A 12277-nucleotide genomic window follows, 5' to 3' on the forward strand; every position below is an offset into this window, starting at 1 on the left:
GGGGTTAGCTCTTCCTGAAATGTTTTGTAAAATTCTCCTGTGAAACCATCTGGTCCAGGCTTTTATGTGCTGGGTGGGTTTTATTACTGCTTCAATTTTGTCAGCTATTAATCTTATCTTCAGGCTTTCTGCATCTTCATTCAGTTTGGAACGTTATATTTTTCTAGAAATTTCTGCATTTCACCTAGGTTTTCAAATTTCCTGGCATATAGCTTTTCATAGTAATTTTTTACAATCCTTTGTATTTCTTTGTAATCTTACCTCTTTCATTTATTATTTGTTTATTGGGTCCTCTGTGTTTTTCTTGACAAGTCTGCTTAAAGGCCTGTCAGTTTTGTTTATTTTTTCAAAGAACCAACTCCTGGATTTATTGATCCTTAGAATTGTTCTTTCAGTCTCTATGTTATTTAATTCTGCTCTGATCTTGGTTATTTCCTTCCTTCTACTTGATCTGGTCTTTGTTGTTGTTTGTTCAGTTCTTGTAGATGTAGGGTTAGGTTATTTATTTGAAATATTTCTATCTTTCTTAGGTAGGACTGTATTGGTATGAAATTCCCTCTCAGGACTGCCTTTGCTGTGTCTCATAAATATTGGACTGTTGTGAGTTCATTTTCATTTGCTTCCAGAAACTTTTTTATTTCTTCCTTGATCCGATTCTTAACCCATTCATTGTTTAATAGCATGGTATTCAATCCCCATGAATTTGAATTTTTTGAGTTTTTTTCCTCAAGGGTAGTTTTTAGTTTAGGTGATTGGTAGTGAGAGAAAATGCTTGACATAATTTCAATTTTCTTGAATTTGTTGAGGCTTGTTTTGTGTCCTATCATGTGGTCTGTCTTTGAAAATGTTCTATGTACATTTGAAAAGAATATGTATTTTGCTTCTTTGGGATGAAAGGTTCTGTATATATCAGTTATGTCCATTTGATCTAGTTCATTGTTCAGTGCCACAATATTTTTGTTGATATTTTGTTTGGAAGATCTATCCATTTTTTACATTGGGGTGTTAAAATTCCATACTATAATAGGGTTACTCTCTATATCTTTCTTGAATTCCTCCAAGATTTTTCTTATATATTTGTGTTCTCCTATGTTGGGTACATATATGTTTATAATGTTTGTGTCTTCCTAATGGATGCTTCCATTGAGTATTATGAAGTGCCCTTCTGGATCTCTTTTTGTGGCCCTTGTTTTGAAATCTATTTTTTCTGATATAAGTATTGCTACCCTGGCTTTTCTTTCCTGTCCATTTGCTTGTTTTCCAACCCTTCACTTTCAGTCTTGTAGATCTTTTGCTCTGAGGTGGGTCTCTTGGAGGCAGCATATGTGTGGGTCATGTTTTCTTATCCATTCAGCTACCCAATGTCTTTTGATTGAAGCATTTAACCCATTAACATTTAAGGTTATTATTGGTAGGTGTTTGTTCATTTTTCTCTGTTTGTACCTGTGTTTGTTTCTTTTTAGTCTTTTCCATTTTTTTCTTATGGTAGTCCCCTTAGTAAATCTTGTAGTGCTGGTTTGGTGGAGATGTATTCTTTCAGCCTTCTTTTGTCTGGGAAACTCCTTATTTCACCTTCCATTTTAATTGAGAGCCTTGCTTGGTAGAGTAATCTTGGTTGCAGGATTTTGTTTTTCATTACTTGGAATATGTCTTGCCATTTTCTCCTGGATTGGAGTGTTTCTGTTGATAAATCACCTGCTAGCCTTATTGGAGCCCCTTTGTATGTTACTTCTTGTTTCCGATTGCTGCTTTTAAGATTCTCTTTTTGTCTTTAATACTTGGCATTTTAACTATGATGTGTCTTGGAGTTGGCCTCTTTGGGTTCATCTTGACTGGGACTCTCTGTGCTTCCTGAACTTGTATGTTTTTTTCCCTCTCCAGGATCAGAAAGTTTTGTGTCATTATTTTTTCAAACAGGGTTTCTATTTCTTCTTCCTTTCTACTCCTTCTGTTATTCCTATGATTTGAATGTTGTTGCATTTCGTGTTACCTTGGAATTCCCTTATGCTATCTTCATTTTTTTTTTTTAGTCTTTTTTCATGCAGCTGTTCTACCTGGGTGTTTCTTTCCACCTTGTCTTCCAGCTCACTGATTTGTTCCTCTGCTTCATCCAGTCTGCTTGTAATTCCTTCTAGTGTGTTTTTTTCCCCAAGTTTCATTGTTCATTTCTTCCTGGTTTTTGTTTTTATTTCCTTTTTCATATTGTTGTAGTTCTCACTCAGTTCCTTGTAGTTGTCTGTGAGTTCCTTGAGCATCCTTATAAACATTATCTTGAATTCTATATCTGATAGTTTGCCTTCCCTCCATTGCATTTAGCTCTTTTAGTGGGGAATCTTCCATTCCTTTTGATTGTAGGTTCTTTTTTTGTCTCCCCATTTTAGGTGACGGTTTGTGTCTGTGCTTCTGGATGTTTCGCTTTGCTATCTCTCTTTGTAGGATGAACCTCTGTGGTAGGAATTCTGTGGCATTCAGTGGTGTGGTCTCTTTGACCTCCTTGTCTGGATGTTCTAGGTTTTCCCTTTCTTCTGTTTGTGTGGGCTTTCTTTGTTGTACTTGGGTTTTTACCTTTTGGTAGTTCCTTTGTTGGTGGGTTCTCTCCTCCAATGGGCATTCTGATGTTCACAGCTCGTACTTAATCTTGTATGTGATCAGTGGCAGGAGGTAGGAAAAGTGGATTAAGACAGCCAGAGAGTATTTGATGGGATTTAAAGTACCAACAAGTAAAGAAGAGATAGGAGATTCTTTGGATAAGTGTTGCATTAACCTTGATGTTTCACCCAACCAGCCACTTTTAATAAAAGGTGAAAAACAGATGAGACTCTTGTTATAGTGGAGGAGGATTGTGAGCTGAATCCAGAAAATAGAGCCCTTGTGTAAGGTTAGATGATGAGATATAGTGAGAGTAAAGGATAGAAAGTAGGCATAGTGTGCGAGAGAATAGAGTTAACCACAACAGTAATAAAGCTCAGGAATATAGTGAAATGAGGTAAGATCAAGGAGGGTTGCTGTGTAGTATTTACAGTTGTATGGAGCAACAATTATTTACAATAATATTGGAACAACAATAACATTACAAATATATGATTTGGATAATAAGAATAGAAAATACATGATCAAGAGTAGTGTGTTATTAGAACATGAGTGAAGTGAAAGAAGGAAAATTAAAATACAATATGAAAGAGAGAATAAGGAACACCAAACAATGCAATTAAACAGGGAAATAAAATGAAGAAAGCTAAACAGAAAGAAGAGAAATAAAAAATACTAATAAAATAAAAGAAGTAAAAATAGTGAAAAAATAATAATAATACAAATAAACGATAAAATGCCAGTACTCTCGGGTAGCACAGTGAAATTTGTCTCAGTTCCTCAGTTGTTAGAGTTAGCCTTGTGCTCCCTCTTTGGATCTGTCTCGGCCTTTCACAACTCCAGGTCTTACTGTCTCACTTGGCGGGGTGTGAGGGAGGGGAGGAAAGAAAAAAAAATAAGCCTCCTGCTGACTTTAAACCAGATGAGTAAATTCTGCTATTCTTCTTGGATGCCACAGGAAGAGGGGGCTGGGCTTCACTTTTTTCCCTTCCTATGGTTTTTTGAGAATGGAGGCCAGATCTGGGCTGCAATATTCACAGTTGCCCAGCCTCCAGCCCAGGTCCTCTGTGAGATGCCAGGTCCCCACTGTCCATCTGCTCCAGGCCTGCATCTTAAATCCACCAATTGGGCCTAGGTCCATGCCGTATGCTGGCTCCTTGCTCTTTGCAAGCCCACTATGTCGAAGCCTACCACCGGGCAAGTGGTTCCAGTTCACTAAGACTCAACTGACAGGCTAGTGGCTCCAATCGGGGAGCAGCTTAATTCAGCTGCTGGGTGAGCAGTGCAAGCCAGCTACTGCACAAGAATTCCTTAAAAAGCAGCTGAGAGCCTTTTATTTTATTTATTTATTTTTTTGAGTAAAAGCTTCTTTTCTAAGCCTGCCATTCTTAACAAGCGCCTGGCTTTTCACACAGCCCAACTTGCTAACCAGATTGGAGACTGTCCAGGTCTGGGTCCAAGTCCCATGTGGCCCAACTCTTCTCTGTTCTCCAGGTGTTTCCTGGCTCCCTAGTTTCTCTGGTAATGGCTTAGCTGGCATCCACAGTCCCAGCAGGTGTACACTACCTGTGTGTGTCTTCCACTTTGTCTCTCTTTCCCCCAGCGACTTCAAGCATCCAGTCCCCTCCTGGTGCTGGGCTGCCCTCCCTGCTCTGGTAGGGGAGGGAGCTGGTAATCCAACTCTCCTCCAAGCATCCTGGGGCAGGCACTGGGCCAGGGGCCACAGCAGGTCTCAAGGACTTTAGCGTCCCAATGCAGTCTCCTCACCATCTGTTTTTCAATGACCTCTATAATTTTTGGCCTCTAAACTTCATAGAAGCTGGGATTCCATTGGCTGTTCACTCTGTTCCTTAGAAGATTGGCTAGGTGTTCCAGCTGGGCACAGGGAGAACTGGGCTCTACTCCCACCTACCTCGCTTGCTGTCTTCCCACATTTTTCAGCTTTTAATTTTCTTTGTAGTGTTTTTATCTGGTTTTGAAATTAGGATAATGCTGCTCTTGTAAAATGAGCTTGGAAGTCTTCCTTCCTTTTTTAGAATAGTTTGAGAAGGAGAGGTATAAGTTGTTCTTGGAATCTTTGGTAAAATTTACCTGTGAAGGCATCTATCTGGTCCAGGTCTTTTGTTTTTTTGGAATTTATTACTGCGCCAGTTTTACTAGTTGTAATCTATTCAGACTTTCTGATTTAGTTTTGGAAAATTGTGTGTTCTAGGAATCGATCCATTTTGTCCACATTGTCCCATTTGCTGGCATATGGGTGCTCATATTATTTCCTTACAATCCTTTGTATTTCTTTGGTGTCAGTTGTTATTTCTTCTTTCATTTCTGATTTTATTTATTTGGGTTCTCTCTTTTTTTTTCTTGAAGGGTCTGGTTAAAGGGTTGTCAGTCTTATATATCTTCTGAAAGACCCACCCCCTGGATTCATTGATTTTCTATATCATTTTTTACTCTGTTTTATTTGTTTCTGTTCTGATCCTGTTTCCTTCTGCTGCTCACTTTGTTGCTCATTTTCCAGTTTCTTTAAGTGTAAAGTTAGATTGTTTATTTGAGCTTTTTCTTGTTTCTTGAGACAGTACTGTAATGCTATGACTTTCCCTCTTAGGACTGCTTTCACTGTGTCCCACAGATTTTGGGTTGTTCTGTTCTCATTTTCATTGCTTCAAGGTATCTTTTGACTTCTCCAATCTCATTGTTAACCCAGTTATTGTTTAATCATGTTACTTAGCGTCTGTGTCTTTGTATATTTTTCAGTGTTCCTCTTGTGATTGATTTCTAGCTTCATAGCATTATGATTTGAGAAGATGCTTGATATGATTTCAGTCTTCTTAAATTTATTGAGACTTGTTTTGTGTCCTAACATGTGGTCTCTTCTAGAAAATGTTCCATGTGTACTTGGAAAGAATTTATTCTGCTGCTTTGTGGTGAAAATGCCAGGGTGAAATGACAGTCCCTCTGGCCTGAAATATTTCTGTGGAGAAAACAGGTGACAGTATTATGGGAGTTCCCTTGTAGGTAACTAACTGCCTTTATCTTGCAGCTTTTAAGATTTTTTCCTTGTCTTTCAGCTTTGTCAAATTAATTATGATGTGTCTTGGTGTAGGCCTTTTTGGGACTCTCTGTTTTTCCTGGACTTGAGTGTCTTTTTCCTTCACCAGGTTAGGGAAGTTTTCAGTCCTTATTTCTTCAAATAGGTTCTTTTTCCCTTGCTCTTTCTCTTCTTCTGGTACATTTGTGATGTGGATGTTGTTACAATTCTGTTGTCCCAAAAGTCCCTTAAGCTATCCTTGTGTGTTTTTAATTATTTTTTTCTTTGCTGCTCTGATTTCTTTCTACCTTGTCTTCCATATCACTCATTTGATCCTGCTTTATCTAACCTACTCATATTCCTTCCAGGGTATTATTTATTGCAAATACTGCATTCTTTATTTCTGACTTTTTTATGGTGTCTGTCTTTTTCATGCTGTTGATTATCCTTATAATCATTACTTTGAACTCTATATCTGATAAATTGCTTACCTCCATTTTGTTTAACTCTTCTTCTGGAGAAGTCTTGTGTTTTTTCATTTGGGGCCTATATCTTTGTCTCCTCATTTTGGCTGCCTTTTTATGTTTGTTTCTATGTATTAGGTAAGTCTACAAAGATTGTGGTGCAGTTCTTTATCAGATGTTGCCTTTGACTGGCTCCAGGCAATCTGTATGGTGCTATCAATGATCCACAGCTTGTGGCACCCTTTGCTGGACCTGGGCGCGTGAATAAAGTAGCAAGCTGTGCTTTAAGGCTAGCTTTTACCAGCACTGGGCCTGGGGGGAGGGTCAGCTAAAGTGTCAAATCACCCAGAGATCTGCCTCAGCCTTCAGACTGTTTGTTAGGCTTAATCATTGGAAGTGCCTCAGCTCTGCTCCTCAGCAGCAGGGCCTAAGCTGTACAGGGTGGGGTGACAGGAATTCCTGCAAGTGGGGTTATTGCTCCCTGCCCCCCCCACCCGGCTGATGCCACATGGAAGAGAGTGTTCTGTCCTTGAAAGATGACTTCTGCGGTATGGGGAGTGACTGAGCATAGTGAACTTGGTGTCTGACGTGCCAGCCTTCCTTTCAGAGCCAGCAATCCTGGACTTCCCTTACACAGCTCTAGTTTGCTTTGCCCTCTGTTCATTGGAGCCCAGGATAATTAGCTGCAAACGAAATTTTATGCATTGTCCTTTTAAGAGGGTGGTAAGTCTCTAGCTGTCTCTCCCTGGAAGACAGAAACCCTGCTGATTTTCACAGTAAGATGTTAAGTGGTTGCCTTTCCCAGTTCTAGTGCTCTAGGCTGAGGAGCCTGGCTTAGGGTTTTGACCCCAAACTTCCTAGGGGGAAGCCCCTGGTGACTGAAATATCCCTCTGGAACTTCAGCTGCCGCCCATGGGAGCCTGTGGGAGCCCAACCAGTCCTCTGGCGCCTCCTCACCTCTACCAGTCTCGATGTGGTGATGTGGCTTCTTCCATGTCATTGATTATAAGGCTTCTCTCCTTCTCTCCTTCAGTTGGTTATTCTGGATAATTTTTCTATAATTTAGTTGTAATTCCATTTTGGTCCTGGGAGGAAGTTAGTGTAACTTCTACTTACTCTGCTGCCATCTTGGATCTCCTTGAACTTTTTATACCCTAAAACATCTGACAGTACAGCAGCCTCAGAAATAAATAGTAGCTCTCTCTGTAGTTATATTTTATCAAGCTCTCATGTTACTTGTTTCTTTTTTAATGTTTCTTTTTTATTTAATTATTGTTCAAGTACAGTTTTCTGCCTTTTACTCCCATCCCAGCCCACCCCCGTGCTCCCCACCTCCCTTCCATTCCCCCCCGCCTTAGTTTGTTTCTTTTTTTTAATAAAGGCAAAAATACATATTTTATTCTAAATATTTATTCACTCATTGATGAAGTAATCATTGAAGTAATGGAATGAGGAATATACTGAAAGAGACTAAAATATTTTAAAAATCTGTTAGACAATAGATTGTATCCTTAACTTGTAGTCTGGCATCATACAGTGAAGAACTCAAATATTTTTTCTATACCTTTGTCATTTTTTAATAAACATTTTTTGTAAATATTTCTTATACATGCTCATGGCTTAAGAGTTCAGTTGTTCCACAAAATTCATTGTAGTATTAAATAGTATTCTCCTGACTTTATTTTTCTATCCCTGTCCCCCCTTTCTTTTCCTTTTCTTTTTCTCATTTTCTCCCCCTCTGAAACCTTTGGCTTTTTTAGTTCTAGGTGGCTAGTCATCAACTGAAGGAACTTCCTGCTATGCTTTTCCATTGATACTATTCTTTGATCTTTTCAAAACACCAACTTTTAGTTTTATTGACTTTATTATTTCTCTGTTTTCTATTTAATTGATTTTCTTCTTTTGTCTGCTCACTTTAAGTTTGGCTTACTCTTCCTATTCTGGAGTTTTAAGGTGAAAGCTTGGATTATTGGTTGGAATTTTTTTCTAATATAGGCAGTTCACTCCTCAAAATTTCCCTTTAAGCACCACTTTAGCTGCATGCCATACATTTTAATAGGTCATTTTAATTTGTATTCAAATCAAAATATTTTCTACCTTATAATTACTTCTTTCACCCATAGTTTATTCAGAAATGTGTTGTTTGATTTTTACCTATTTGTGGATATCCTAAATTTCCTTTTGTTGTTTGATTTTTAATTCAACTTCCTTGTAGTCAGAAAAGAGACCTTATATGATTTTAGACATTTTGAATTTATCAGTACAGTAATCCCTCCTTATCCATAGGGATATTATTCCAATACCCTCAGTGGATGAAACTGTGGATAGTACTGAACTGTATATATTACAGTAGAACCTCAGTTCTCAAACTTAAGTCGTTCTGAAAACTGTTTGAGAATTGATTTGTTTAAAAATGGAATCTTTTTTGTTTGTTGCCTGAGAGATGTCTGACTGATTATACAGGTATGAGCATGAGAGGGTTGTCAGTTCAAGAACTGAAATTTTGTTCCACAACCGAGATATTTTTTTTGTGAAGAACTCAAGAAATTTTTTGAGATGGGAGATGTCCAAGAACCAAGGTTTATATTTCGTTTTTTTTCATGCACACACACACACACACACACACACCTTTTTACTTAAAGGAAGTACTTCAGGGCTCTATTTTGCATACATGAATTGCCAGCATCACTACATGTATGCTTTGGGGCCATTACTAAATAAAGTAGGAGTTACTTGAGCACAAACACTATGATACTACAACAGTCAATCTGATAACAAAGACGGCTACTAAGTGATTAACAGACAGGTAGCATGTACAATGTGGATACACTGGACAAAGGGATGATTCCTGGGGGAGATGGAGTGGGACAGTGCAAGAATTCACGTGCTACTCAGAATGTCATGTGATTTAAAACTTGAGAATTGGTTTTTTTCTGGAATTTTTCATTTTTTTCTGACCATTGGTTGTGGGTAACTAAAACTGTGGAAAGTGAAATGTGGATGGCAGCAGGGTCCTCCTACACTTATTTATGGACTAATGTATTGAACCTATAGACAAAGTTATGTGTGTACTTAAAGCTTTTTTTAAAAAATATATTTTATTGATTATGCCACTACAGTTGTCCCATTCCCCCCTTCACTCCCCTCCACCTTGCACACCCCTCCCCCACCATTCCCCCCCTTTTGTTCATGTCCGTGTGTCACAAGTTCTTTAGATTCTGTATTTCCCATAGTATTCATGCCCTCCCCCCTGTCTATTTTCTACCTACTGCCTATGCTACTTATTCTCTGTACCTTCTCCCCCCTTTTCCTCCTCCCACTCCCCTGTTGCTAACCCTCCATGTGATCTCCATTTGTATATTTCCGCTCCCGATCTAGCTGTCCTCTTAGTTTACTTTTGTTTTAGGTGTGGTTGTTAATAACTGTGAGTTTGCTGTCCTTTCACTGTTCGTATTTTTTATCTTCTTTTTTTTAGATAAGTCTCTTTAACATTTTATATAATAAGGGCTTGGTGATGATGAACTCCTTGAATTTGGCCTTATCTGAGAAGCACTTTATCTGCCCTTCCATTGTAAATGAAAGACTATACTTTCAGAGATCATTTCTATAGTTTGTACTTAAAGCGTATTTATGGACTTGCATATGGAATTTATCCTGGAGAAGGTTCCATGTATGCTTAAAAAGGATGAATTTTGCTGTTGTTGAGGGGAGTGTTTTATAGATGCCTGTTAGATCAAGATGATTGATAGTGCTGTTCAAGTACTCTATAGACCTTGTTGATCTTTTGTCTAGTTGTTGTTTCTATTCTTGATTTTTAATTACAGATTATTGTTTGGTGCAGTAGTAGTATTTGGGCTTGTAATTTTTCAGCAGCAAGATTTTAAGATGTTTACTTACCTATTGCTTATAAATCATACAAATCCAATGGGGAAGAAATTGGAGAGGGGGGTGTGTGTGTGTGTGTGTGTGTGTGTATACACACACATATATAATATCCCATAAAATTTGCTTGTAATTCAACAAATATTTACTGAAACAGTGGTAAGTACCAGGCATATCATCAAATAAAACAAAGCCTCTGCCCAATGAAGCCTACATTATAAAGAAGAACAGATGAAAAGAATTAATGTATAGTATAGCAGTTTTAAACTGGTGTGCCACAGAATTTTTAAAACATGGAATACCTGACTGTTGAGTCAGGGGCACTGACCTCTTTTCCCTTAGATTGTCAAATGAAAGAATGACAACAGCCAACACAACAATGGTGTGTTTGTGTGAATGAACCAAAATTATACCAATTTTTTGTCAGATTGGCCAAATATGTGATACATTTTTTGGTGTGCTGCAGAATAATTAGTTTATATTGCCATGAGATGAAAAGAGTTAAAAATTACTGGTATAGTATGTTAGATTGTAGTGAGTACTATGAAGAATAAATCAGTACCCTGGCTGCTCTGGCTCAGTGAATTGAGCACTGGTCTGTGAACCAAAGGGTTGGTGGTTCAATTCCCAGTTGGGGCACATGCTAGGGATGTGGTCCAGGTTCCCAGTTGGGGGCATGTGAGAGGCAGCCACACATTGATGTCTCTCCCTCTCTCCCTCCCTTCCCCTCTTACTAAAAATAAATCAATAAAGTCTTAAAAAAAGAATAAATCAGACAGGAAAGGGAGTACATGGTTGACAGGAAATGGTGTACTAGAGAGGTCATCATTTGTACAAAGATCTGAAGTATGCAGGAGTCGAACAACCTAATCAGAGGAATAGCATGGTACAAAGGCCCTGGAGTTAGAGTATTGCTTTGGCACTTTTTGTGAAACAGTTAAGGAGAGGCTTGTGTGACTGATCAGAAAAGGTGAGGTGGTCGATAGTAGGAGGCAGTCAGAGAAGGAAGGGAGTTGGACAGATAATGTAGAATACTACTGGCCATTGTAAGAACTTTGCTGTTACTCAAAATCAGAGGACTAGCAAAGGTTTCTGTAGAGCCGCATGATGACTCTGTTAGGCTTTGAAAGCTATACAGTCTCTTTAGAAACTGTTGAACTCTGCTGTATTAGCCCCAAACAACCATAGATATAGTTTAAATGAGTGAGTAGAGTTGTGTTCACGTAAAGCTTTATGAAAACAGGCATCCCATCTGTTTTGCCAACCACTGCTCTAATTATGATGTAAAGCCATTTAAGGGTTTTGAGTAGAGAAGACACATGATACTTACTTTTTTTCCTTTAAGGCACTTTAAAACACTATTTTGAAATAATTTTAGATTTACAGAAAAGTTATAAGACAATATAGAATATTCCATTCACTCAGCCTGTTCTAATGTTAACTAACAACTTTTATACCATAAAATGCTGAAAACCAGTAACTTAACATTGTTATGCTACAACTAGCTAAACTACAGACTTTATTCAAATTCCATGTTTTTCCAACTCAGGTCACTTTTCTGTTTCAACATTCAATCCAGAATATCACATTGTATTTAGTTGTTACGACTCCTTAATTTTTTTCTATCCAAGACAGTTCCTCTGTTTTCTCTTGTTTTTTATGAACTTAGCTACCTTTAATGTGTACTAGTAATTTATTTTGTAGACTGTCTCAATTTGAATTTGTCTGCTATTTTCTCATGATGAGATTGTAGATATACATTTTTTGCAAGAATAACAAAGGATCACACTGGTTGCTGTGGAAAGGGCAGGAGCAAGGAGACTACTTAGAAAACTGTTGTGCCCAGACTGGTGTAGCACAGTTGGTTGGGCACCGTCCTACAGAGCAAAAAATTGCTGATTCAATTCCCCATCAGAGAACATGCCTGGGTTATGGGTTCAGTTCCTGGTTTGGGCATGAATGAGAGGGAACCAATGTTTCTCACATCGATGTTTCTCTCACTGTCTTTCTCCCTCCCTTCCTCCTTCTATAAAAGTAAATAAGTAAAATAAAATAAAAGAGGCTTGTAAGGGATCAACTGATCCACAGGTATCTGGTAGAAGAAAGAAAGCTTAACTCTTTTTAAAGAAGACAGCAAAATCAGAACACTCAAAACTGTAGCATGTATAATACCCAGTACCATATAAAAATTATTAGAATACCAGGGAGCAAAACAAAAATGTGACTATAACTAGAATAAAGTTTAGCCAGTAGAAGTAAATACAGAAATGACAGAGTTGATAGAACTGGCAGATAAGGACAATGAACAGCTGTT

At 38.1% G+C, this 12277-nt stretch overlaps 1 protein-coding gene and 1 pseudogene across 3 annotated transcripts in view; both read left to right on the top strand.

Annotated features, from left to right (window-relative positions):
- MGAT4A (alpha-1,3-mannosyl-glycoprotein 4-beta-N-acetylglucosaminyltransferase A) overlaps positions 1-12277 on the top strand; it is a 131511-nt gene that overhangs the window by 80663 nt on the left and 38571 nt on the right. The window lies entirely within an intron of this gene.
- On the top strand, positions 9661-9791 carry LOC118994222 (uncharacterized; annotated as a pseudogene).

Source organism: Sturnira hondurensis, unplaced genomic scaffold, assembly GCF_014824575.4.
Source record: "Sturnira hondurensis isolate 20B ecotype Veracruz unplaced genomic scaffold, ASM1482457v3 Scaffold0009178, whole genome shotgun sequence".
Lineage (NCBI taxonomy): Eukaryota > Metazoa > Chordata > Mammalia > Chiroptera > Phyllostomidae > Sturnira > Sturnira hondurensis.